The 24,738-nt window shown below is 42.5% G+C and overlaps 1 protein-coding gene across 5 annotated transcripts in view; it reads right to left on the bottom strand.

Annotated features, from left to right (window-relative positions):
• TRERF1 (transcriptional regulating factor 1) overlaps positions 1-24,738 on the bottom strand; it is a 171,195-nt gene that overhangs the window by 145,670 nt on the left and 787 nt on the right. The window lies entirely within an intron of this gene.

The raw sequence follows: 24,738 nt of genomic DNA, 5'->3' as shown, positions 1-24,738 counted from the left end.
GTCGGATCTCGCAGGCCTTGCTTGAAGTGATACATCATATGCGGTTCAAGGGGGAATCGCATGATATTCAAAATTAGAAGTAATTATTTTTAAGCTATTAATATTTACCCATTTTTATGATGGCAGAGTGTCATCTACCTTAACACTCAAGGAGCCCACACACTAGAAGGATCTGTGATCTTAAGATGTGCGCATTAATTAGAATTAAAGGACAACTTTTTAAAATGTTTGTGTAAAAAATTAAATAAAAGTGTTGGAAACATAGTATTTTATATATAGATATTTATTTAGTCATGGAGCCAATTCCGGATATCCGGAAATGCGCTCCTTCCTGTATGTATGTATGTGGAACGCAAATCAGCTAGTTTTGCCTCTGCTGACTACAAAGGAGCTCAACTTCATCTATACCAAATCTTGGGTCTGTGCACCGGGAACTTATCCTCACAAATTGGGCAACCAGTGAGACCGGCGTATCCAGCCTGCTGCAACCATCCAGCTCCTGAGCTCCTGAGGAATCTACAAATATGTTGGTACCACCCGACTGTTGCACATCCCACTAACCATCCCTATTTTGTTGGACTCTCACTGTACATTGGGCAAGTCAGGATCGGAAGGCATTGGTGACTATATATAACAAATCTGCACCGTTGTTTTTTAATTCCATTTTTATTTATTATTTTTTCAGCATGCCTTATATGTCATTTTTATTATATATGTTTATTAAATGTGTATGTATTTTTTAAATCAATCAAAAACAGTATTCATTGTGTGAGCGCAGCATACCACCCCCCTTTTTTTCAGATGTAATAGGAATTACAAGCTGTAAAAACTGGTTTTATTGAAAGATATAAACGAAATCTTATCAAAGCCGAATAACTGTGAATTATTAACGTAACAAAGCATTTAAACATGGTTGATCAAACTTTCTAATACATATTAATATAATATGCAGGACTCAATGTGGTTTTCAATAAAACATTAATGTAAAAAAAAAAAAAAAAACCTAGTTAAAATAATGGTGTGTAAAACGGGGAGATCCCCTTGCTATTCGCCTTAACATTTGATTGCTATGCAATCTTTGCTATCTCTGTACTATTTACATACAATTCATGCTATCTACATTCAATTTGCACTATATAGTCATTGCTGCCCTGTCTCTATCTGGGTTTCAATTTGTGCTGTCACAGAGGGTTCGCAAGGTAAAAAAACCTGTGCGATCTGCATGCAATCTGCATATAGTCAAAATCTAATGTCAAATCTCACCGTGTGTACACAGCATTTGAGGGCCAACATCCCTGCGAGAGATGCGCAAAATTTCTACAATCCAATGGGGCCCACACACGTAGCGATTTAGGAGCATTTTCTAAGCAATATCACTAGATCGCGTAGAAAATGCCCCTACATCGCTTCGTGTGCAGGGCCATAGTGTTAGTGCGTGTCTCTATCACGCACGCTGGATATTAATCAGTCAGGGACAGTTTTCTCACTGGACAACAGATCGCTCTGCGGCACATCACTAGGCAGCGCTGTGCGCTGAGCGGTGCTGAGCGTTCTAGCATCACTCAGAATGCTCAACAGCGTATATCTCCTCATGTAAAGGACCACAGGTAATTTAGCTGTAGCCAAAGAAGATTCAGTTATTTGCACATCTGATGTGTTACCTTGTGTATATTCATCCTTTTCTATCAATGAACAATACAATAACAGCCCACGGTAAGCCTGCTACTAGCCCTGGAAGCATTATTTAACACAAATGTCTGTTTAATCTGTATTACAGCATACACGGATTGTAAATGTGGGCATCTCAGTCCTTGCGCATTCAGCTGAGCAAGCATACACAAGAGGCGGTGTTTGACGCAGCACTTGAAGAGTCAGGCACAGAGTCAGTAAGTCAGTAAATATGTACTAACATATGCGGCTGGCATCGCCGTACGGTGACGGGTCTCCGTCAACTCCTGGGCTCTGCTGCGTCCCCGGCATCTCCCCCCCCCCCCCCCCCCCTGCAGCCGGGAGGACATCCCCGGCTATGACATGCTGCTGGGGGAGGAGGAGCAGCACAGAGGACAAGGGAGGGGGGTGCGGATGGTGGGCAGCGATAGAAGCCCAAGGGCTTTTATAGGGTATCGCCACCCAAAGGCGGTGCAGCCGGGTTTTAGTAAATTTGAAAATGCGGTAAAACAGGGGTTTTACCGCATTTTCATCATAGTACATCCCGTCCATAATCCTTTTCCCTCCATTTAAAAAAGAATTTGAACAAAGCATTGTATTTTCCTGTGCATTCTGGTGGACTTTATACAATAAAGAATATCTATCCTTTTGTATCAATGCCTATTTCCCTATAGATTGTAAGCTTGCGAGCAGGGCCTTCATACCTTTGACTGTCTGTAAATACCCAGTTTGTTATATCACTGTCTCCTATTCTAAAGTGCAACAGAATCTGCTGCGCTACATTAGAAACTGTTAATAAATAAATAAATATCACAATTTACCACAGGCAGAACTATCAGTAGTGCTGCAGGTGCTGTGCACTTGGGCCCTTAGTCCTCAGGGCCCCACTGCTGCTCCCGTCACCCTCTTTCTGTCACCCCCTATTTTTCCCTGTCACCCTATGCCTCACCAGTGTTCTTCCTGTCAGCCCCTACCTCTCCCTGTCACCCACTACTGCCATGTTGCATATTGTGAACATGGGTTGGGGCGGAAGAGGGGGCCCAAGTTATATTTGTGCACCTGGGCTCACCACCCGCAATTTCCGCCACTGCGTGTGATTTTCATTGAGTTGTTAATACATCAATCTAGCAAATGACACCTTTAACCTCAGGCCATCACCTGTCTCTGCGCAATTTCATAACTCTCAGATGAATCCGCTGTGGTAATTTCACCACACACTGCTACCAATACGGTGGGATGATCGTAGTCATAGTCATTGTTGAAGAGAAACATTACTTTTTATGTCAATGTGACTAAAACTGAGCCTCGTGGGGGTGATAGTGCGACAAGGTGAGGCTAGAACTTGTTGTAAAATACCTGTTTTCCAACTCACAATTAAATGGCACATATAATGGTATTAATGTTTAATAACTTTATAAAAATCTGTTTGAAATAGAAAAAAAAAATGTATATGCAAAAGAAACCTACTGCCACTATTATAACCACTGACACTAATTAAGGTTCCATGGGGGGAAATCAATTGTTTTTTTGGGTGCCTTTTACTGACGGGAGCTATTTAGTTGTTTCTGCCGCTGTGTGCTAGTATCGCACCTCGCATGTGGGCATTATTTCTGCTGGCATCCACTTTAGATGATGAGCAGAAGTCTGCAGTGCGCCCAGTACATTATGGGTTTAGCTGCTTGTGTCTAAACCTGGTCTATTTGAATGACCCCCAATTTACTCACGGCCACCAGCACAAGCAATTAAATATCGCTCCATCACTTTACTTTGGCACAAGAAAATCACCCTCTTGGTGCCTTAGGACGAGATGCATGACGCATCTTTATTATCCTAAGATGAAGCTTGGGAGCAGGATGCATAATGCACCATATTGTGACTGCGATGCTAACTGCTACTCATAGCATATTGGCCATTACTAATGCCATATGCAAGAAAGCTCTCCCTGTGTGTACAAATATAAACTGTAACCCATGGCAACAAATTCCATGAGACATTGCATTTTGACCATAACGCCATTTTACAAAAACAGCTAAACCATACGTTGCCTTCACACAACGCTTTCAGAGTTATAGGTAAACACTTCATTACATCGACAGACTGAGATATTACAGTCGGTTACATTTGAGGCCCCATCAGTAGGATTCTGTAAAAGGGCGTACACATGGGGAAATCAGCATTCTGAGTGATGCTAGATCGCTCAGTACACAGCGCTGCACAGTGATACGCCGCTGAGCGACCTGTCAATGCCAGGGTTCTCCACTGAGAACACGGGCCCTGACTCAGCGATTATAGATTTATCCAGCTGGATATCGCCGGGGCGATAGCGACGCGTGGGCGGTGCATTGCTATCATTATACCCCTACACACAGAGCGATATAGGGGGATTTTCTGAGAGATCTAGTAAGATAGCTTAGAAAATGCCCAGGGAACGCTACAAGTACAGGCCCCATTACACAACGGTATTATAGTTTGCAAATATTTTAAATTTTCTCTTCCTTCACATTTAGGGGGGTATTCAATCGCCAGCGACCATCTCCCCACGGGGGAGATGGTTGTCGGGCCCTATTCAATGCTGTCTTCCCCGACAACATTGAGCAGAGTTTCTCGGCAGAATGAGCCCGACTTCACAAGCTGTCGGGCTCGTTCTGCCGAGAACGGCCGTGAAGTGACGAGCTGCCGTCTGCAGCTCGCCTCTTCCCGGCCGCAACTCTTGGTCACGTCCCCTTCTCGTCCCGCTGCAGGCGGGACATTGAATCCCGCCTGCGTGTTCTCGGTCGAGCTGACCGAGAACGGGACAGGGTCACGGCGATCGAGCAAGCTCGACCACTGTGACCTACACATTATATATATGTCAATATATGTCCACAAATTTAAAGATTATACAATTAATATTTTGTATGGGGAACAATCTCCAATCAACAATAATGTACAATTTTGAACATACAAGAGATTAATTTGTCAGTTATACAATAAATTGACCAATTCTTGTATATGTTATTTTTGTATATGCAATTATCAATAAACAAGTATAACCATTGAAATCACAGCGTTTCTTTTCACCTTTTATGGAGATAAGAGTAGTGTAAACTTCTGTCAATATATACACAATATTATTCTTAATGCAATGAAGAAGAAAAAATAAAAACAAAAATTATAGAAAACATAAAGAATAAAGAAAAAAAACTTGAGTGGGTAGGGGGAAAGACCATGCGTGTTTGAGATGACCACTCCAAGTTATTATTGAACAATTGGATGGTCCTGCCAGTATTCTGGTCTCATACCAGAGAGTTGTGCGGAAGCACTTACAGTATGCATTTGCGATTCCTGAATTGAAAAAGCCGCCTGTGTGCGGCAAAACCGGTCTTAAGAGGAGCTTTCCCCTAACTATCGGCAGACTGAGGACACAAAGGGTCGATTGGGAGCATATACCCCCGGAAAAAATCCCCCTTGTACACTCTGGTCCAACCCACGGACATTCACAAGCAGCACAGAGTGTTCCCCCTGCCGATGCTGATACACGGAGGACCGTGATCAGCCAGTCTGCTTCCTAATGCAGCACAAGTCTACACGAAGTTGCGCCCACCGGAGACTGTGTACTTCAGCTTACAGTCGGCTTGCTGGCCGCTGCAGCAGCTGTAGCTTGCACACCAAGGCAAGGCTTACTGGTCAAGTGTGCCCACCCACTCCGCACTACACTCTGTAGATTTGTGAGACAGTGTCAATCCTCCAGCCAAGCGACCAAGGCACCATCCCCAAACGGTCACCTGCAGCTGTGAGGGATCCACTCCATTTTTTACAGCATTTACCCTTGCCGGGAGGATTACAAAAAATATTCGACCAACACAGACTGTATTTGGGATTACCCCCCATGGAGTGACTGCTACTACTGTCCCATTTGGTCCAATCCAGGACTTGGTAACTATTTGTTACACATTTATGCTAACGCATTGATATGCCCTTCTTTTAATTGAATAGTGCATGCATGCAATTTATCCGATACCTTTTATCCTTTATTTTATTTTATTCTATGTGTGTTATTATTTAGTGATTGTTAATTGTGTAATAAATTTATACTGATATACAGGAGGCGCCTACTGGTTCTTGTTTCTGGTATCTCTTGTATTGAAGGCGGCAACCCTCTCCCAGAAGGCAGCCACCTGTGTATAAGCACAATACACCATCCCTAGCGCTCAAGTTTTGCTCTATTTTTTAAGTATGCATTTGTGGTTTAGTTTCTGTTGGTAATGTGTCTATGTAAACTTTCCCATATTTCGAAGAAAAAAAAATTGTTGAGTTCCTTGTGGAGAGTTGTTTCAGTCCATTCAAGTTTAAATATTTGAAAAAAAATTTCCTCCTAACATGGAAATTGAAGGAGGTGAGGCAGTTACCCATTGTTGCAATATACATTTCCTTGCAACCGAGGATATATACAACAACAATTTCCTACAACCAACTGAAAGTTTTGGGGTAGTTGGCAAAAAAACGGTGTTAGTAGTAAATAATTTACCAAGAGATCCACTGTAAATTGTCTCACTATTATCCAAAATCTTTGAATAGCTGTACATTCCCATAAACAGTGGTACAAATCTGCATCAGAAGGGTTACATTTAAGGCATGAGGAAGAATTAGTGAGACCCAATAAACTAGAACGATGAGGAGATAAATATCCTCTGTAAAATATTTTAAAGAACATATGTTTGTAAGATGCGGCTAATATTGTTTTAGAACAGTACAATAGAGTCTTTAAAATAGTATTTTCATCTAGGTTGGGGAAGTGTGTCCGCCATTTAGCGATACCTGTTTGGAATTGGCCAGTACAATAAGGCTCTCTTAGTATTTGATTGAGGTAAGTTATGACTTTGCTAGAGTTTGCTTACATTTAAAAGAGCTTTGTCAAGTTGGTTGTCCCAATCAACATCACTTAAAAAAGTTATCGCCTTATTGGTATAATGTTGGGCCTGGAGAAAGGCTAGATTACAAAGTGGTAAGAAGTCATAATAAGATTTTGCCTGCATATAAGTTAATGTTTTTTTGTTTCTTGATTTGCAAGCTGTCTAACAGAGCGTATTTCCTTGGAACTCCATGATCAAAATGGGTGTGTTTTCAAGCCATGTTGAAAATTAATATTACCCACAAAGGCAAGATACAAAGAATATAGAGTGTGTAATTTAGCTTTATTATGTATTGTGTGCCATGTAGACCATGGGTCCTCAAACTGCGGCCCTCCAGATGTTGTGAAACTACAAATCCCAGCATGCCTTGCCACAGTTTTGCTATAAGGGAGTGTTAAAACTGTGGCAAGGCATGCTGGGATTTGTAGTTTCACAACATCTGGAGGGCCGCACTTTGAGGACCCATGATGTAGACCATGAAGACATAAGGAGAGGATTCTCCAATACTTGCGTAGGCAGCTCATATTTAGGTAGATATAGAAGGCTCGTTAAATTAAGAGTAGGGAGGAGCTGTTGCTCCATTGTATAATTAGCATATTGGCCCTTTTGGTGTATCCAATCCCTAATGTATATACTGTATGGCTGCTTGATTATATAGTTTAATATTAGGGAAGTTCATTCCTCCCTCTTTTCTGGTTCTCTGTAGTACTTTTAAGCTAATTCTCTGTCTTTTTTTTTTTGACCATATGAAATTTCTAAAAAGATCTGTGATTTTGCTTCCATCAGATAGAGTAAGAATAATCGCTGAGTAAGAATGAGTGGAAGAACTTGGAGTGGATATAGAAGTTTTGGAAAAGTAATTCATTTAATTAAATTGGCTCTACCCAGATATGACAATTGTAGATGTTGCCCACCCTCTAATTCCGCTCCGAACTTTGTAATAAGTGATGTTATGTTTGCATAATAAAGATTATGAATATTTTGGTCAGTGTTATTCCTAAATACTGTATTTGAGAAGAGGCCCATTTTAGTTCTCCAAGAGGAGTATTCGGTCTAAATGATTGACTGCCCAGTGCCAAAGCCTTTGACAAATGGTAACTATTTCTGAAGGCTCTGCTGGAGCCAAAGAGCGCATGTCCTCTGCACTGCACCTCCGTGTCATGTGCCTCAGGCTCCCATGTGCCTTGATTATCCCAGGGGTGGATTTTATGGCAAAGTAAACTTTAAAATAAAAGGGTTTCCTGGTTTCCATCAGAATCAGGAAATCCATATCTAATGTGCATCAACAATGATTTGAAATTACTACCATTATACCCATTGCAGTTAAAAAGAAATATCAGCATACTTTTTTAAGTGAATTTGTACGACTTCTTTTGTGCAGATTTCCTCTACAAATCAATGTGCACTTTTCTTACTTTTACAAAACATGCAACTACAAATGAACCACAAATACAAATGCAGCTGGCATAATTCACAGCAGTATTGTCACAAAAGTGACTTAATGCCTCTTGTTCTAGTACAAGTTTGTCTTATGACTTACTTCTGCCATCATTCAAGATTTCTTGCTTTGCTGTACTCAAGACCTGAGGAGCCTGCTTACGATACAAACTGCAGTGTCTCTCCGCAACGCTCCACTTCCCCTTAGCATTCTAATATACAGACTAAAATCCAGAGTTCCCTCAGAAACCTAGACATGGGCACCACAAGTGACCAGTACTTAGCCAATCTGAGCCAGCCTGCCATTTAACTGACCGATGCAGCCAAGACTTGCTTCACAGCAGATATAAAGGGGTCAATCCATGAAGTCTCAAGCGGCCAGTACAACTGTATGCTGCATGTTGCCTGTGGATTTAATACTGGTCAGCATATCCAAGTGCAGAATTTCACCTTGCTGCGCTTCCTGGATTTTGCTAAATCATTTTTTTTTTACCAATATCTTGTACCATTGATATCTGACATTTTCTATTCCAGCATGTATCAAGTGTCCCCGGGTCCAACCTGATTCCCCAAACCATCGGTCCATGGCTGATTGGCCTATTCATCAAATCCAGTCTGATCTTTTGTTTCTATGGTTCCAATTTGGTATTTAGTATCATCAATCCCAGATATTTATCTTCAGTTCCAGTAGAGTACCTAGTGCCGTGGGCACCATTCCAAGTTCCGTACCCTAAGGCATGATTCATTACTTGTTGTTCCTGTTTTCCATCTCCACTTCACCCAAACTTCTTTGCAGGAATACCTGTTGAAAACTATCAGTTTGGTAGACGTAGACTACTCTGGGTCTTTTCCCACACCCCAGTACAGTCTACTTTCTCCAGATAATTCATGAGCATAAATGATAATAGACCAGCCAGTTTCCAAACATCTGCTTCTGCCAAAGACCCTAACCAGAGTCCACAAAAATCCTCCAGCATAACAGGTATATTGTGCCCTCTGCCAGGAGGTTGGAGCATAGGGGGGGGGGGGGGCATATATAATGTACAGATTATTATTTAAATCATACATCTTTATGACCCTGAATCCAATCCAAAACAATCCTGGCTACAAATGCTAATGCATAAGAAATAGGTTGTACTGTGCTCTAACCGAGGCTTAAAGTGATCCTGGAGAGATGGTGGAACTAATTTCCCACTGCCACCTAATAATCCCCCCCCCCCCCCCCCCCTTCATTAGGCAGAGCCAGGGCCAGTGGTGGGTTTTTGTTAGGCACCCCCTTGCTAACTATAATTTGTGCAGGGCCAGGGTGGAGGTTGAACTAGTTCCACATCACCATTACAGGTGGTGGAACTAACTCAGTTTCACCCCGTCCCCTCCTATTTTAATCCCTGGTTCTAACATTGTAAATTTGGCATTAACATTTTAGAACACAATGGTGAGAACAGCTGTCAGTAGCAATATTCATCCCTCACTCCTGATGCTGAGACATACCAGCGCCGGTACTACCTAGCTGCATCCGATTGGCTGATTGTAAATTGACCTATGAAGCAGATAGACAACTTCTTCTATGCTTTTGCCTATACAGGTTGAGTATCTCTTATCCTAAATATCCGTTATCCAAATTATTCGGAAAACCATAGTCTCCAAAATGTAATTTTATTTTGACATGTACAGTACTTGTTCCTCCAGTTTACACTCTGCTATTTGTTGAGTTGGTGTTACACATGCAACTGCAGGGGGGCCACATAAATAAAATATTTTCCTAGATGGTAGTTCAGCTGCAATCAGCATAAAATGTAATACATACTGTTTAATATAATAAAATAAAAAAAATAAAAACACTGTAAATAAAAAAAATAAAAAATCTAATGAATTATTTCATATTTTATTTTAAGTAAGCAGTCAGTCTATAACGATAGAGTACATTGTGAGAGTGTCCCTGATGCAATGAGGACACTGCGTTCTGATGCAATGAGGACAGATGCACTGTTCTATCTGGGAGAGCCAAGACTAGTAAAGGTTTTGTTAATGACGTTTATTAAGATGAAATTGGCATCCTAGTGAGTACGGTGTCTAGTTTGCTGAGAAAAAATAATACAGTACACATAATTAATCAATCAGTCACCACCTTGATACAAATGCTTAAATCATTGGTTCCCAATCCTGGTCTTCAAGGCACCCCAAAAGTCATGGTGTTAGGGTATCCCTGTATGTGCACAGACAGTAAAATCAAACTGACAGAAGTACTATTTAAGTCACCTGTGCCACAAGAATGGCTATCCTTAAAACCTGCATTCAGGAACCACTAGTTCAAATAACAACTTTAAAAAAAAAAAGCAAAAAACAAGAATAAAGTATTCTGTACACTATATTATTATTTATTTATTTATTAACATATTCTCATAAAGCACTGCATATTCCGTTGCGATTTACAAAGGAAACAGCGATACAACAAACTGGGTATTTACAAACATTCAAAGGTATGAGGGCCCTGCTCGTTAGCTTACAATCTATAGGGAAATAGGCATTGGTACACAAAGATTGATATTCTTTATTGCAGAAAGTCCACCAGAATGCAAAGGTTCCTGTTGTGCTGTAAAATACAGTGACCCAGCAGTTTGGCCATGGGTCAGTAGGATGGAAAATGTGAAGAAAAGAGTGGATATGTGTGGACTGTATAGTGGGAATGTGACTAGATAGGGATGGTATATGAAGGTTAAATGGCTGGTTAAACGTAGACCTCAAAATATATGCTAAGATCCTGGCCTCTCGTTTAGCCCTTATACTCCCACTCCTGATACACCCAGACCAAATTGGCTTCATTCCAGGACGCAAAGCGTCAGTTAATACCAGACGGGCTATAGACTTGATATACTCTATCCAAAAACAGAGTATTGTAATGGCCTTCGATGCAGAAAAGGCCTTCGACCATATATCTTGGCCCTTTGCTTTTGCGGTCAATAGAATGGGTTTTACTGGTAGATTTCTAGATGGCATTAGGGCACTATACCGTACCCCTACAGCACGGATCCCTGTCAATGGAGCTGTCTCAGATATCTTTGGAATTGCCAATGGTACCCGACAGGATTGTCCCCTTTCCCCACTTATATTTGCAATTGTCATGGAACCTCTGGCAGCAGGGGTACGTAATAAAAAAATATCCATGGTATTCGTACTGGCCCCTCTGAACATAACATGACATTGTATGCCGATGATGTATTAATATCTCTTGCAGAGCCGGCTTGTTCACTCCCCTCTCTTCTCTCTGAAATACGACTTTACTCTCAATACTCTGGTTATAAAATCAACGTAGAGAAAACTGAGGTCCTTGATTTTCATATCCCTAAATTACTCAGACCGGACATGGAGGCTTTGCTTCCTTGTACGTGGCATAAAAAAAAGATTAAATACCTCAGGGTCTTTCTGACCCCTCATCATTACCAATTATTTCAGGCAAACTTCCCTTGCCTTTTGGATACCATTAAATCCGACCTAACTCAATGGTCTACTTATTTAATTTCTTGGATAGGCAGAATAAATTCTGTCAAAATGAATATTCTCCCTCGCCTCCTTTACTTATTTCAAACCCTTACAATTTACATCCCACCTTATGTATTTAAATATTTACAACATCAAACCGCCCATTTCATATGGGATAAGAAACGCCCAAAGATTAGACTTAAACTGCTTCAACGTCCCTCTAGTATGGGCGGTCTATGTATCCCTGACTTTAGAAAACATTACCATGCTACACAGCTATCTCAATGCGTCCAATGGCGTGGACATGGGAACGCGAGGAAGGTCTGGGTGAACATTGAGGCAGAGGAACTGGGATTGGCAACTTTTTCATCTCTCTTGTGGCTCCCTAGGACTAAACATCCTTGTACGACCCTTTCCCATCCAGTGGTCTCTCGATCGCTATCTATCTGGAATTTTGTTAACAAATGCTTTAATCTAGCCCCAACCCCATCACCTCTGATCCCACTGCTTCACAACCTGGATTTCCCCCCTGGCCAATGTCAATCCTCCTTTATTAAATGGAAATTTGAGAATATCTACTATTTTAACGATATTACCAGTGACAAAAAATTCATTTGTTTTCGGACATTTGTGATGGAAAGGCAATCCCAAACACAGATTTCTTTAGATATCTACAAATTCGGCACTTTCACTCAAAAATTACATCTCTCACTGCCAGACCTCTAACCTCTTTTGAAAACCTCTGCTGGAAATGTTCATCCACTAGAGCAGGGGTGGGGAACCTTTTTTCTACCGAGGGCCATTTGGAAAATTTGAAAACCCTTCGGGGGCCATATAAAAATTATCAATTATCGGCATATACGCGTGGGCATTATACACAGGGCAGCGGCATATACATGTGGGCATTATACACAGGGCAGCGGCATAAACATGTGGGCATTATACACACTGGCAGCGGCATATACATGTGGGCATTATACACAAGGGCAGTGGCATATACATGTGGGCATTATACACACTGGCAGCGGCATATACATGTGGGCATTATACACAGGGCACTGGCATATACATGTGGGCATAATACACAAGGGCAGCGGCATATACATGTGGGCATTATACACACTGGCAGCGGCATATACATGTGGGCATTATACACAGGGCACCGGCATATACATGTGGGCATAATACACAAGGGCAGCGGCATATACATGTGGGCATTATACACAGGGCAGCGGCATATACATGTGGGCATTATACACACGGGCAGCGGCATATACATGTGGGCATAATACACAGGGCAGCGGCATATACATGTGGGCATAATACACAAGGGCAGCGGCATATACATGTGGGCATTATACACAGGGCAGCGGCATATACGTGTGGGCATTATACACAGGGCAGCGGCATATACATGTGGGCATTATACACACGGGCATCGGCATATACATGTGGGCATTATACACAGGGCAGCGGCATATACATGTGGGCATTATACACAGTGCAGCGGCATATACATGTGGGCATTATACACACTGACAGCGACATATACATGTGGGCTTATACACACTGGCAGCAGCATATACATGTGGGCATTATACACACTGACAGCGACATATACATGTGGGCATTATACACACGGGCAGCGACATATACATGTGGGCATTATACACACGGGCAGCGGCATATACATGTGGGCTTATACACACTGGCAGCGGCATATACATGTGGGCATTATACACAGGGCAGCGGCATATACATGTGGGCATTATACACACGGGCAGCGGCATATACATGTGGGCATTATACACATGGGCAGCGACATATACATGTGGGCAGAGACACCATAAAAAGTGACAGTGTGGAGGAAGGGGGGGGTGTCACCCCCAAACAGGTTAATGTGATTATGTCTGATTATGAGAATCAGATATAATCACATTAACTTGTTTGGGGGTGAATCCAGGGGTAAATGACAACCCCTGGATGTGTCAGTCACAGGGGAAGGGAGGGTGAGAGAAGCAGCATTGGCGGGCGCGTCTTCTGCACATCTCCCCCACCACCAGCCCGGCTATATTACCGATTAATCAGCTGCCCGCCCGCCTATATAACTGATGTATCAGCCGCCCGCCCGCCTATATTACTGATGTATTATCATCCGCCCGCCCGCCCTCCCTCCTATATTACATACCAGGCACCGGGGATGGCTGCTACTGCTGCCGTTGGGGAGATGTGTAGAAGACGCGCCCGCCAATCACAGTGGCTGTGGAGGGGATGCGCCGGCAGTGATTGGCGGGCACGTCTTATGCACATCTCCCCGGCGGCAGCAGCAGCAGCCATCCCCGGCGGCTGGTATGAAATATAGGCGGCCGGGCGGATGATACTTCTGTAACATAGGCAGGCGGGCGGGCGGCTGTAATATAGGCAGGCGGGCGGGCCGGACATACTGGGTGCGGGGGCCCAGGCTCAACTCGAGACCCGCATGAGTTAGCATGGGAAAAAGACCTAGAACAATCCTTAGACCCCGAAGATTGGGCTGATATTTGGGAAAATGCTGCTTCCAGCTCTATATGTGTGAAGATTAAGGAAAATGTCTATAAGCTGCTATATCGCTGGTACTACGTATCTTCTCGTTTAACAGCTATGTTCCCAGATGCATCAGATAGATGCTGGAGGTGGTGTGCTGCTGAGGGTACATTTCTACATATATATGGTGGTCCTGTCCGAAAATTACCAATATTTGGAGAGAACTCATCACCTTACTTTTGAGCTTATTTGATGTCACTGTCCCCCCTGATCCCAAATATTTTCTGCTTCCTCTAACCCTCCCTACTCTAAACCGCCATCAAAATAAACTATTCCGTCATATAATATCAGCAATGACATGCCAAATTGCTGTTGACTGGAAAAAGTCCTCCCCAGGTCCCATGCAAGCAATCATATCTCGTATATGGTATGTCTACAAAATGGAGTATATAACCGCTATTATACAGAATTCCTAGAAAACATTTAATAAAATATGGCTCCCCTGGCTTACCTCTCAAAATACCCCATCCCCATTTAGCGCCTGATCTACCATTATGCTTACTGTACTGTACTTGCTCAAGGGTTCTTTTGTCTGTGACTTGTCTGTTACTGTACCACCAACATCCTCTGTATTATGTGAATAGTTTTTTAATGTCTGTAAAGCGCCTTGAGTCCAGTTGGAGAAAGTGCGCTATATAAATTAAACTTACTTACTTACTACTCTCCCTAGTAACTTTATAATCTAACAACCTTTTTTAACCTCTTGGTATGTGCTACCCTGTGAAGAGGTTGCCCCCCTCCCCCCATTTTTTGTCTCACTCTCTTCATTTCTTCCCCTTTTCCTTGCTCTCTTCCTACTTTATTTTACTTACCTACTACTCCTGGTAACATCTATGTTATTCTTCTTTTCACTTTTCTAATTACCTTGCCGGATCGCTACTACAGGCGGCCTGCCACACCACCAAAGCGAGTTATCTCCTTACGTATAAAATAATGAATCACTTTGTTGTATTCTAACTCATTGTCAACCTGCTAGCACAAATTCTATCTGTCATTCTACTGTGATTCACTCAAACAGTACTTGGGAAAAAAAAATGAAATTGCCCCAATGTGAATCCAGATGGATCATTAAACTTGATAAAAAAAAATTAAAAAACATTCAGTTTCAGAATCCGGAATAAGTTCCCAGGCCGGCAGCAGACGTGTTATCTCGGCCCTAATAGGCTGTTTATTGGGATTATGTTTTGCATGTGCATAATCCCCAATAGGTGTCAGTATTGGGGGATCCGCATGTTTGCATTGGGGGTAATAGGAAACCACCAGACAATTACTTACTGATGCTAATAAATAAATAAATATATGAATATATATAAACACATGTTAAGGTGAGTCAGTTTGTTGTAGTGAGTGCTGGGCCCCCTTTGTTTGTATTTACTAGAGTGTGTGGTCACAGGCCAATGCACCCCATCCTGGGAAGTGGGTGCTGTTTGCACCCCATTCTTAGGAATGGTGAGTGTGTTGATACTTCTGTATCTATATATATATATATATATATTTTATATATATATATATATATATATATATATATATATATATATATATATATATATATATATACACAGGGCTATTTTTGTGCAGGCTCCAGCAGGAACTGAGGCCCTTATTCTAGTTCACTCTTTCAGACAAAATATTTCTTAGATGGACAAAACCATGTGCACTGCAGGTGAGGCAGGTGTTATTTGTGCAGAGATAATTAGATTTGGGTGGGGTTTTACATCTGCCTCACCTGCAGTACACATGGTTTTGTCCATCTTAAGGTGCCCACAGACGCATCAATTATCAGATGCGTTTTGTACTTTTTAAGTACAAAACGCATCTTATGTACAATTATCGGGTGGTGTTTATGGGCTTGTGCGATGCGATGCGCGTTCCCGGGAGCCCGATATTGTATGTCTAAAAAAGTACGTGCTGCACGTACTTTTTAGACTACATCTGAAAATTACAAACATGGGTTCATCACATCGCATCGCATGCATCCAAGTGCACATCGCATCGCAAGGTGGAAGAAAAATTGTATAGAACCATTGTACAGTCAAAAACGCATAGCACAGTAAAATTGATGCGTCTGTGGGCACCTTAAGAAATATTTTGTCAGAAAGAGTGAACTAGAATAAGGGCCTCAGTTCCTGCTGGAGCCTGCACAAAAATAGCCCTGTATATATATATATACAGAAGTACCAACACACTCACCATAGGATGTACCTTTTGTATCTACATTAAATCTTTGTTGCTGATTAAGACCTTGGTGAGTGCCCATTTCTTCTACTAATAAATATATATATATATATATATATATATATATATATATATATATATATATATATATATAAAACATTAATTTAGGTACAGGTGCCAAAGTACATGTCTCAGATAATATACCTCAGTGGAAGCTAGTTAACAAATGGGTATCACAACTTAGGCAATTTAAATGCATTACAGTCTCAGTACTTGCCAAGTAAATTCAGGAGTTTGACACTTCATAAATCATCAATAGTGTAACAGTCACAGTTTGGATAGTCAAAGGTTTATGTGCTGTAATCTACAGCTACCAATCAGCTTTCATTTTCTAAACTGCGCTAGGGAAATGTCAATTATAATCTGATTGATGTGATTTCTAGCACATTACGCTATGTTATTCTATAACCAGCATGTTCTAAAGGCTTCTTTGTTCCAAATGAAACCTGTGCACATATTTTAGTTCTTCTTCATATTTTTATTGCTTTTTCAAAAATAAACATATCATTCAATAAAACAAAGCTATGCATTGAATTAAACTATTGGTGGGATGTAATACAGTGCGAGTTCCATGGAGGAGAATGCCCGCAGAACTCAGAGGTGGTTCTAAAGTGGCAATCACTTACAAAGCAAACCATGATTGCCGCATCACACACCTACGGCGAACTCGGACTGTAAATCTACTTTGGGTAAAACATTTTTCGGTACTTGTTTCCTAGCACGGCCACAATCGTGTGGATCGTGTACCTTTAAGTTAAGGTACACGATCCACACGATGGACCCGATTTCCTTGGAAATCAGGTCCATTTTGCCGGCAAAGGTACAAAATCGGGGGCATCGCGTTGGTCGGGACCATTAACATTGGTCCCGACGCGACCGACGCGATGCCCCCCGATTTTGCCATAGGCTTCAATGTTAAAATATTTTTTAACATTGAAATCGTGAGGATCGCGTCGGTCTTGTGCCATTATAATGGCACAAGATGAGATGGACTTGATTAAGTCCATCTCACCTTTAAAAAAATGTGAAAAATGTGAAATGGGCCAATATGACCCATTTCACATTATAGATGTCCCCGTCGTCACCCCACGATAGACGCCAACCCGAAGCGTGGCGAGCGCAGCGAGCCCGCGAGGGGCGGCGGTGCGCGTCCTCCGACCTTTTCATTCCCCAACTATCCACGTCGGCGTGGAGTTGAAAATAGAATAGTGTGGCGAGCGCAGCGAGCCACCGAGCCCGAAGCGTGGCGAGCGCAGCGAGCCCCGCGTGGGGACGCGTATAACTTCACAGGTATACGTGTCCGCTCGCCACGCTTCGGGCTCGGTGGCTCGCTGCGCTCGCCACACTATTCTATTCTCAACTCCACGCCGACGTGGATAGTAGGGGAATGAAAAGGTCGGAGGACGCGCACCGCCGCCCCTCGCGGGCTCGCTGCGCTCGCCACGCTTCGGGTTGGCGTCTATCGTGGGGTGGGGTTTACGTCGTTAAATTTGGGGGTCTAGGGAATATTTTACATTGAATCCAATGTAAAATCGGGTCGGTCGCGTCGATCGCATCGCATGCGACCAAATCGCATGCGATGCGATCGACCCGATTTTTCCGACACGACCACCCCGATGTAAATCGGTGTGGCCGTGCTAGGAAACAAGTACCCATTTTTCTTCCTCTGCTACACCCTACACAAATTGTCATTCTCAAATACGAGACAAACCAAGTCCACCACCGTTTTGTAAAGAAAACTTTTACTCGTTAATTCCCCTCAGCTCAAAAATAAGAGCCTGTGTTATTTTTTTATGGAAACCTATGAGAAAGCGCTTTCATTTAACTTGTCAATCTCTACTCAAAATAAAATATACATGGCTGCACATTTCTTTTGCTTTGTTACTTATGGGACATTTTTAATTTTATACAATACTTGAAGTACAATTATTTAATACTTTTTAGATCAGAACTGTCAGAGGTCAATAGTACTTTTTAGGTTAATACAAAAAAAAAAAGATTACAGAATTATTTTTTTTATGTGGTGCTTAACATCACACACAAAAAATAAACAAAATTATATAAACCAGGATTCCTTGCACCCAGCAAGCATACATTACATACTATTAGAATTCTGACCTGGCAGCTGCTGGGGTCATATTTGATAAATCCCAACACCAGATTCTTAGTCCATATTCCATAAACAGCAAAATGCATGGGTATAGTTTATCCTAAAGTCCAATTTCAACTCCTTTCAAAAAAAAAAATAATATTAAATATGAGCAAAATGCAATAAAAAAAAATAATTTATTGTAAGAAATCTTTTTATTTTTTATTTTGTGATAGAAAAGGCCCTTTATGCTTAATTTAAAAACTCTTTTTGAAAGATTTCCAGAACTGTCAGTTCACGGCACCTTAACCCTTTGAGTGCCAACGTTGCTGTGAGAGATCCTCCAAATATCTGCTAAAAATGCCAGCGCCGCTCACAGCGACTGTTCTGATTTTGGGTGCAATATTTAACTAAACTTCAGTTAATTGACTTGTCTGTATTTGTATTCATTTATTCTAACAGAACAGTCGCTGTGAGCGATGCTGGCAATGGATATTTTCAGGATCTCTCTCAACGCTGGCACTCAAAGGGTTAAGCTGGGTACACATTACACAAGATATTTCAATGATATGTACGATAACAATGTCGTGGACAATATTTTATTGCATACCTAGGAGGTTATTCTAGTTTACACTCAGCGCTGCGAATTTCACAACGGTGAGTGTGGTTTTTAACATTGCCCCCCTCTTTCACCAAGTTCCTTGCATCGCTGCGAATGGATGTTCTGCATAAACATCCATTTGCAGCCTTGGGTGCGAGGACGAATCATTCGATGGTCACCGACCATCGGATAATTTGGAACGTACATGTAAAACTAAGACTCTCAGGTGCCTTAGGTTTGCGTGTTCCCTGGACGGGAACAGGGCCAGCAGCTGATGGGCGGGATTCTCTAAGCTAAAAATGCGGTAAAAACCCCGTTATCGGGGTTTTTACCGCATTTTGGGATGCTGTAAGCATCCCCCGCCAGCGGGGGGGGCATCGCCAGAAAAATCTGGCGATGCCCCATAGAAGCCAATGGGCTTCTATCGCAACCCTCTGCCGCCCCGCGTCGACCCCCCGCCGCCCTGCATCGCCCCCTCCCCCCTCACCTGTGTCCAGGCAGCACAGCGCAGTGCAGCCTGGACCTGTGACCTCCTCCCTGCACTGATCCTCTTCCGGGTGCAGGGAGGAGGAGAGCCCGGCGCAGCAGCAGCAGCGCCGGGTGTGGGAGGGAGGGGAGAGCCGCCGGGACCTGCTGGGACCCGGCGACTCTCACCGCAAAGGACAGCTCTTAACGCAAGAGCTGTCCTTTGCCTTAATTATCGCATATGTTACAGCATATGCGATAATTAAGTATGCGATGGGCGGCGAAGGGGGGCGGAGATTCTTAGAGAATCTCCCCCTACATCCGGTGATGTCAGCTGCCAGCCCCCGGCAGCCACGTCACTGCCTAATTTTCAAGGGAATGCCCAGTGTTTTCATGGGAGCACTCATGAAACGCTGGGTGTTCCCATGGGCGTGACCCCTCGCTCCCGCTCTATGCCCCCTGCCCACACTGGTGGGTGTGAACGGGATGGCATACTAGCAGTTTGCCATACCCGCTCGCACCCAGCATATGAACATGCGCATTAGGTAAACATCAGCCCCCCGTGCGAACGGGCAGGGGACCGAGTAAACTGGAATAACCCCACTAGTGTGTACAAACTATAGGCCTAATTCAGACTTGATCGCAGGATAAATCTGCTCTCAAGATGGGCACAATCATGCTGCACTGCAGGTGGGGCAGATGTAACATGTGCCAAGAGATTTAGATTTGGGTGAGTTATTTTGGTCTGTGCATGGTAAATACTGGCTGCTTTATTCTTACATGCCAATTTAGATTTTGTTCCACCCATATCTAACTCTGCACATTTTTTATATATTTTTATGTCTTTCATCTGATTCTGTGATACCACGAAGTAAGAAGATTGTACAAATACCTAAAATAACTTTATTTATTCCATGTTCAAAACTCCATGTTCATACTTAAAAAACGCTTATGTGCCGTAGCCCTTACAACTGTCGGGACTGAAGCTTGTGGTATAATGAGGCTGATTCAGACGCACTTGTAGCTGCCTGAATTCGGCCCCTTCCCCAATGTTTGGGGATTGCACATGCCTGGGTGCCGCTTACCTGTTTTCTAGGCTGCAAATATAGCAAACAGGTCTGAATCGTACCCTATGTTTGTAATCAGCTTGAAGTAGTCTAACCTATCTACCACAACTGTTGGCTCTTTCTAGGGAAATAACACACAAATCAGGTCAAAGTCCAATATAAAGCTGCATTCCTGAACAGAGTTCCGAGATACATGGAACAAAAAAAAAATTCTATTTACTCTCCTCCCTTTACCAGCCAATGTTTTTCTTGAAGCTTTTGCTTCTTGTGCACCTAACTTAATAGCGGTATCCTTTTTAGAAAATAATATATTGGGTTGTATTCAATGCCGTGGGCGAGTGCTCGCTTCCTGCTCGCTGTCACCACTCACCCTGTCAGTATTCAACTCACCCGCCAATTCCCCCTCGCTCTGTTTTTTGATTCCCCCAGAACATTGAATAGGGCGAGCGGCTGGCGAGGGGGTTAAACAGCGAGGATCGCTGGTTTTCTGCAATCCTCGCTGTTTAACCCCCTCGCAGCGGCATGGAATACTACCCACTAAGTTCAGAAATGCAGGCAACAGTTGTTGTTTTTTTTGTTGTTTTTTGTTTCTATGGTGTTATATTACTAAAAATAAGTATCAAGTACAAAATTGTAATATCCAGTATGCTTGGCTTGTATGCTACGTACGATAGGGCTCGCTGAACACTGTAGGCCGGAATACACCAACAGTACATGATCATGTAAATTCTGTGAGGACACTGGGAGCCAGATGTATCAAGCTTCAAAAAGTGATAAAGTGGAGTGTGTTAAACAACCAGCCAATCAGCTCCTACCTTTTTTTTTTAAACCCAGTCTGTGAATGTACAATTAAAAATAGCAATGCGATTTTTTATTGTACAAGCACCCTTATGGGTGCTTACAATGTTAAATGCACCCCTATTGTCAACGCGACCCCCACTATCAACGCCAACCTGAAGCGTGGCGAGCGCAGCGAGCCCGCGTGGGGCGGCAGTACGCGTCCTCCGACCTTTTCATACCCCCACTATCCACGTCGTCGTGGAGTTGATTTTAGATAGTGTGGCGAGCGCAGCGAGCCCGAAGCGTGGCGAGCGGGCGCGGAATACATGTAAAGTAATCCGCGTGCGCTCGCCACGCTTCGGGCTCGGTGGCTCGCTGCGCTCACCACACTATCTAAAATCAACTCCACACCGGCGTGGATAGTGGGGGTATGAAAAGGTTGGAGGACGCGTACCGTCGCCCCTCGCGGGCTCGCTGCGCTCACCACGCTTCAGGTTGACGTTGATAGTGGAGGTGACGTTGAAAATGGGGTTGCATTTGTAAGCACCCATCAGGGTGCTTGTACAATTAAAAATCGTATTGCATCGCATCGCATGCCGCTATATTGCATGCGATGAGATGAGATGCACTACGATGAAATTTGTGGGCGTCGTGCTAATACACATGTACCGTCAGTACATATGTGATGAGAATCGGCGTGCTGGGTGGCAGGATGTACCATTGCTGCTTGGTACATACAGCCCATCTACGTCTACTACATATTGCAGACATTTTTGATTAAAAATAAGCCTTCGCAGTATGGATTATTTACACATAGGCCCCTTAATGTGCAAGGACTGGAGATTTTAAGAACATGAATGTAATACTTATATGCTGTTCTCAGTGATCTTGACAGGATCTAGACTTCTATATATCTATAGCCACTTGCTGCTGGTCAAAGGTTATTACTACATAATTAGTCATACACAGACACATTTTACTAACCTGAAAATAGGCCTCTACCTAGTCCATTTATATACAAAAAAATCACAATACATATAAAAGAAACTCTAAAATAAAGATATATCGCTGTGCCGTATTGTAAGCACTAAAAAAACTTGTACATCAAAAAAGCGTGGACTCCCTGCCCCTTTCAATTGGGGAAAGGAGGTATATATTCTTTCAGTTAGTCCAATTTAAGGGCTAATGTCCACTTATATTTGTACCATATGGTTTTTAAAAAGAGATTTAATTGGCCAGTGTGCACACTTGTCAGTCCATAACAGTAGCGCTTATTTATGGTGAGGGTATCTGTTTTGAGTAGGTGATACAAGGACTTCTGTTATAACTTTTGGAAACAGTGTCCGTCCTCTTATCACAGATATTGAACTCTTACCCCTCCGTGGCGCTGGGCAGTAGTAGAAAGCTGTCGGCAATCTGGTGTGTGTAGCAGCGCTTGCTGCCTCCGTCTATCTAAGCTGACCTGTGACTTTGATCAGGTCAGCCGGCTGAGTAGTCCCGACAGGAGCCGTCTCGCTGTTGCCTTCTCTTTGTTGAAGTTCCCGCACAGCGCTCTGCCACAGCGTCTGTGTTGTTCAGGGGGAATCTGCGGCTTTAGCGTGGAGGTAATTCCGGCTCTTTCTGTCAGCAAGTATCGGAAAGACGGGAAAGCAGTACTTCAGATGTCCATCAGAACGCGTTTCGCCGCACACTGGGCGGCTTTCTCAACAAGTTTCTTTTATATGTATTGTGATTTTTTTTGTATATATGTGTTTTTAATAAATTCATATTCTTGTTCATCTTTGAGCGCCCCACGTATTTCTCTTTCTTGTTTATCTGGTTTGTAGAGGCTGGCAATCCTCTCACGTGGTTGGCAGCAGGGTGACAAGATACACCCCCATAGTCTCTAGCGCCAAAGACACTCCTGTTGTTCTCTACCTAGTCCATGACAGTAATTAATAAATATATATATTTTACTCATAAGGATTAGCACACAATTATTCAAATTAAAATAATTCACTGACGCAGCTTATTTTGTATGGACACTCAAAAACTGTAATATAACTTTATTCCATTCATTAAAACATCATGCCTATCATTCAGCGTAAACTTAAAATCATTGGGGTCGATTTGATTTTGTGTGATGTGAATAGTGATGCAGGGGATCCCTGGAGTTATTCAAATTAGTGTACTGCGAAGTCCGACTAGTGGATTCCTGTTTGCACTGCTCTGGGGGTGCAAGCCGAAATACACTAAAACTCGGTCGGCAGAGCTGTTTTTTTGCGCCCTAGCGCTGTGCAAACAGCATGGGTACTTTAGTTGGGGAATAACTGTTCTGACTAAACACCCACAAGCACAAGCATTCCCTGACATACCAGTGCGCTGATTTTAATAGCTCCTGCTCCTGGTGCTATTTACAGCGTGCTGAAATGCATCAACTCCAATGTGTCTGCCAGACGTGTGTCAGACATGTGACCCGGGAATATGTTGTGTCTAGCAAGCCATGACCCTGGTCGGTGGCAGGGTCGTGGACCCGGGAATTAGTCCTGGAATCCTTTTTTTTTTTTTTTTCACACATGCAGAAATCTAGGGTTGATGGCGTCCACATGCCAAAAAAAAGGGATATACAGTAGCTGAATGTGTGAAAGGGGTAAAAGACTCACATGCATCAAATAAGAACCATAATCATCACAACACTTTGTAAAGTCTTATAAAAATTCCAATAAACACACAAAAAAAAAATTTTATGCATCCCCGAAAGTAATGCCCAATGAGAGATAATCAATATTTCTGCCAGTGCAGCGGGCACACATTATTTCTGCTTGAACCCTCCTCAGGTGGCACTCAGAAATTCACAAAAAGTCACACAAATGTAGTGTGCCCAACACTTTAGACGGGTTTAGCCTAAAACAATTCCATTTGGGTGCAACATGCAGGATAAGTAATATCCAAATATCAGTCACTCGTGCCCATCGGTACACACAATTGATTTAAGAAAAAAAATGAATTTCCCACAAAAATGTAAGTTTTGCGAGCAGCCGTCACGATGATCACAGATTGCACTGCAAATAGTAGAATGCTCTCTGCAACACGTGAGCACATATAGCACAAAGTGTGTCATTTACATACAATGGAAAATTGACATAGAAAATATGCGGCTTCAAAACCTCTAGAGAATTATAGACTGCATTAAAATAAGGAAAACAGTGATATATATATATATATATATATATATATATATATATATATACACACAAGAGGACATTATTATAATGACAGCACTTGCATTTACACTGCAATTAACTAAAACAGTAAAAGCCACGTTATCTATTTATACACATGCATATATGTTTGTGATCTTATAAGTATTATATATATATATATATATATATATATATATATATATTTTTATTTACACACCACTATATATGTGTGTGTGTGTGTAAAAAAAAAAAAAAAAAA

This window comes from Crinia signifera, chromosome 3 (genome assembly GCF_055691185.1).
Source record: "Crinia signifera chromosome 3, ASM5569118v1, whole genome shotgun sequence".
Lineage (NCBI taxonomy): Eukaryota > Metazoa > Chordata > Amphibia > Anura > Myobatrachidae > Crinia > Crinia signifera.
This window is presented reverse-complemented; position numbering and strand designations above follow the sequence as displayed.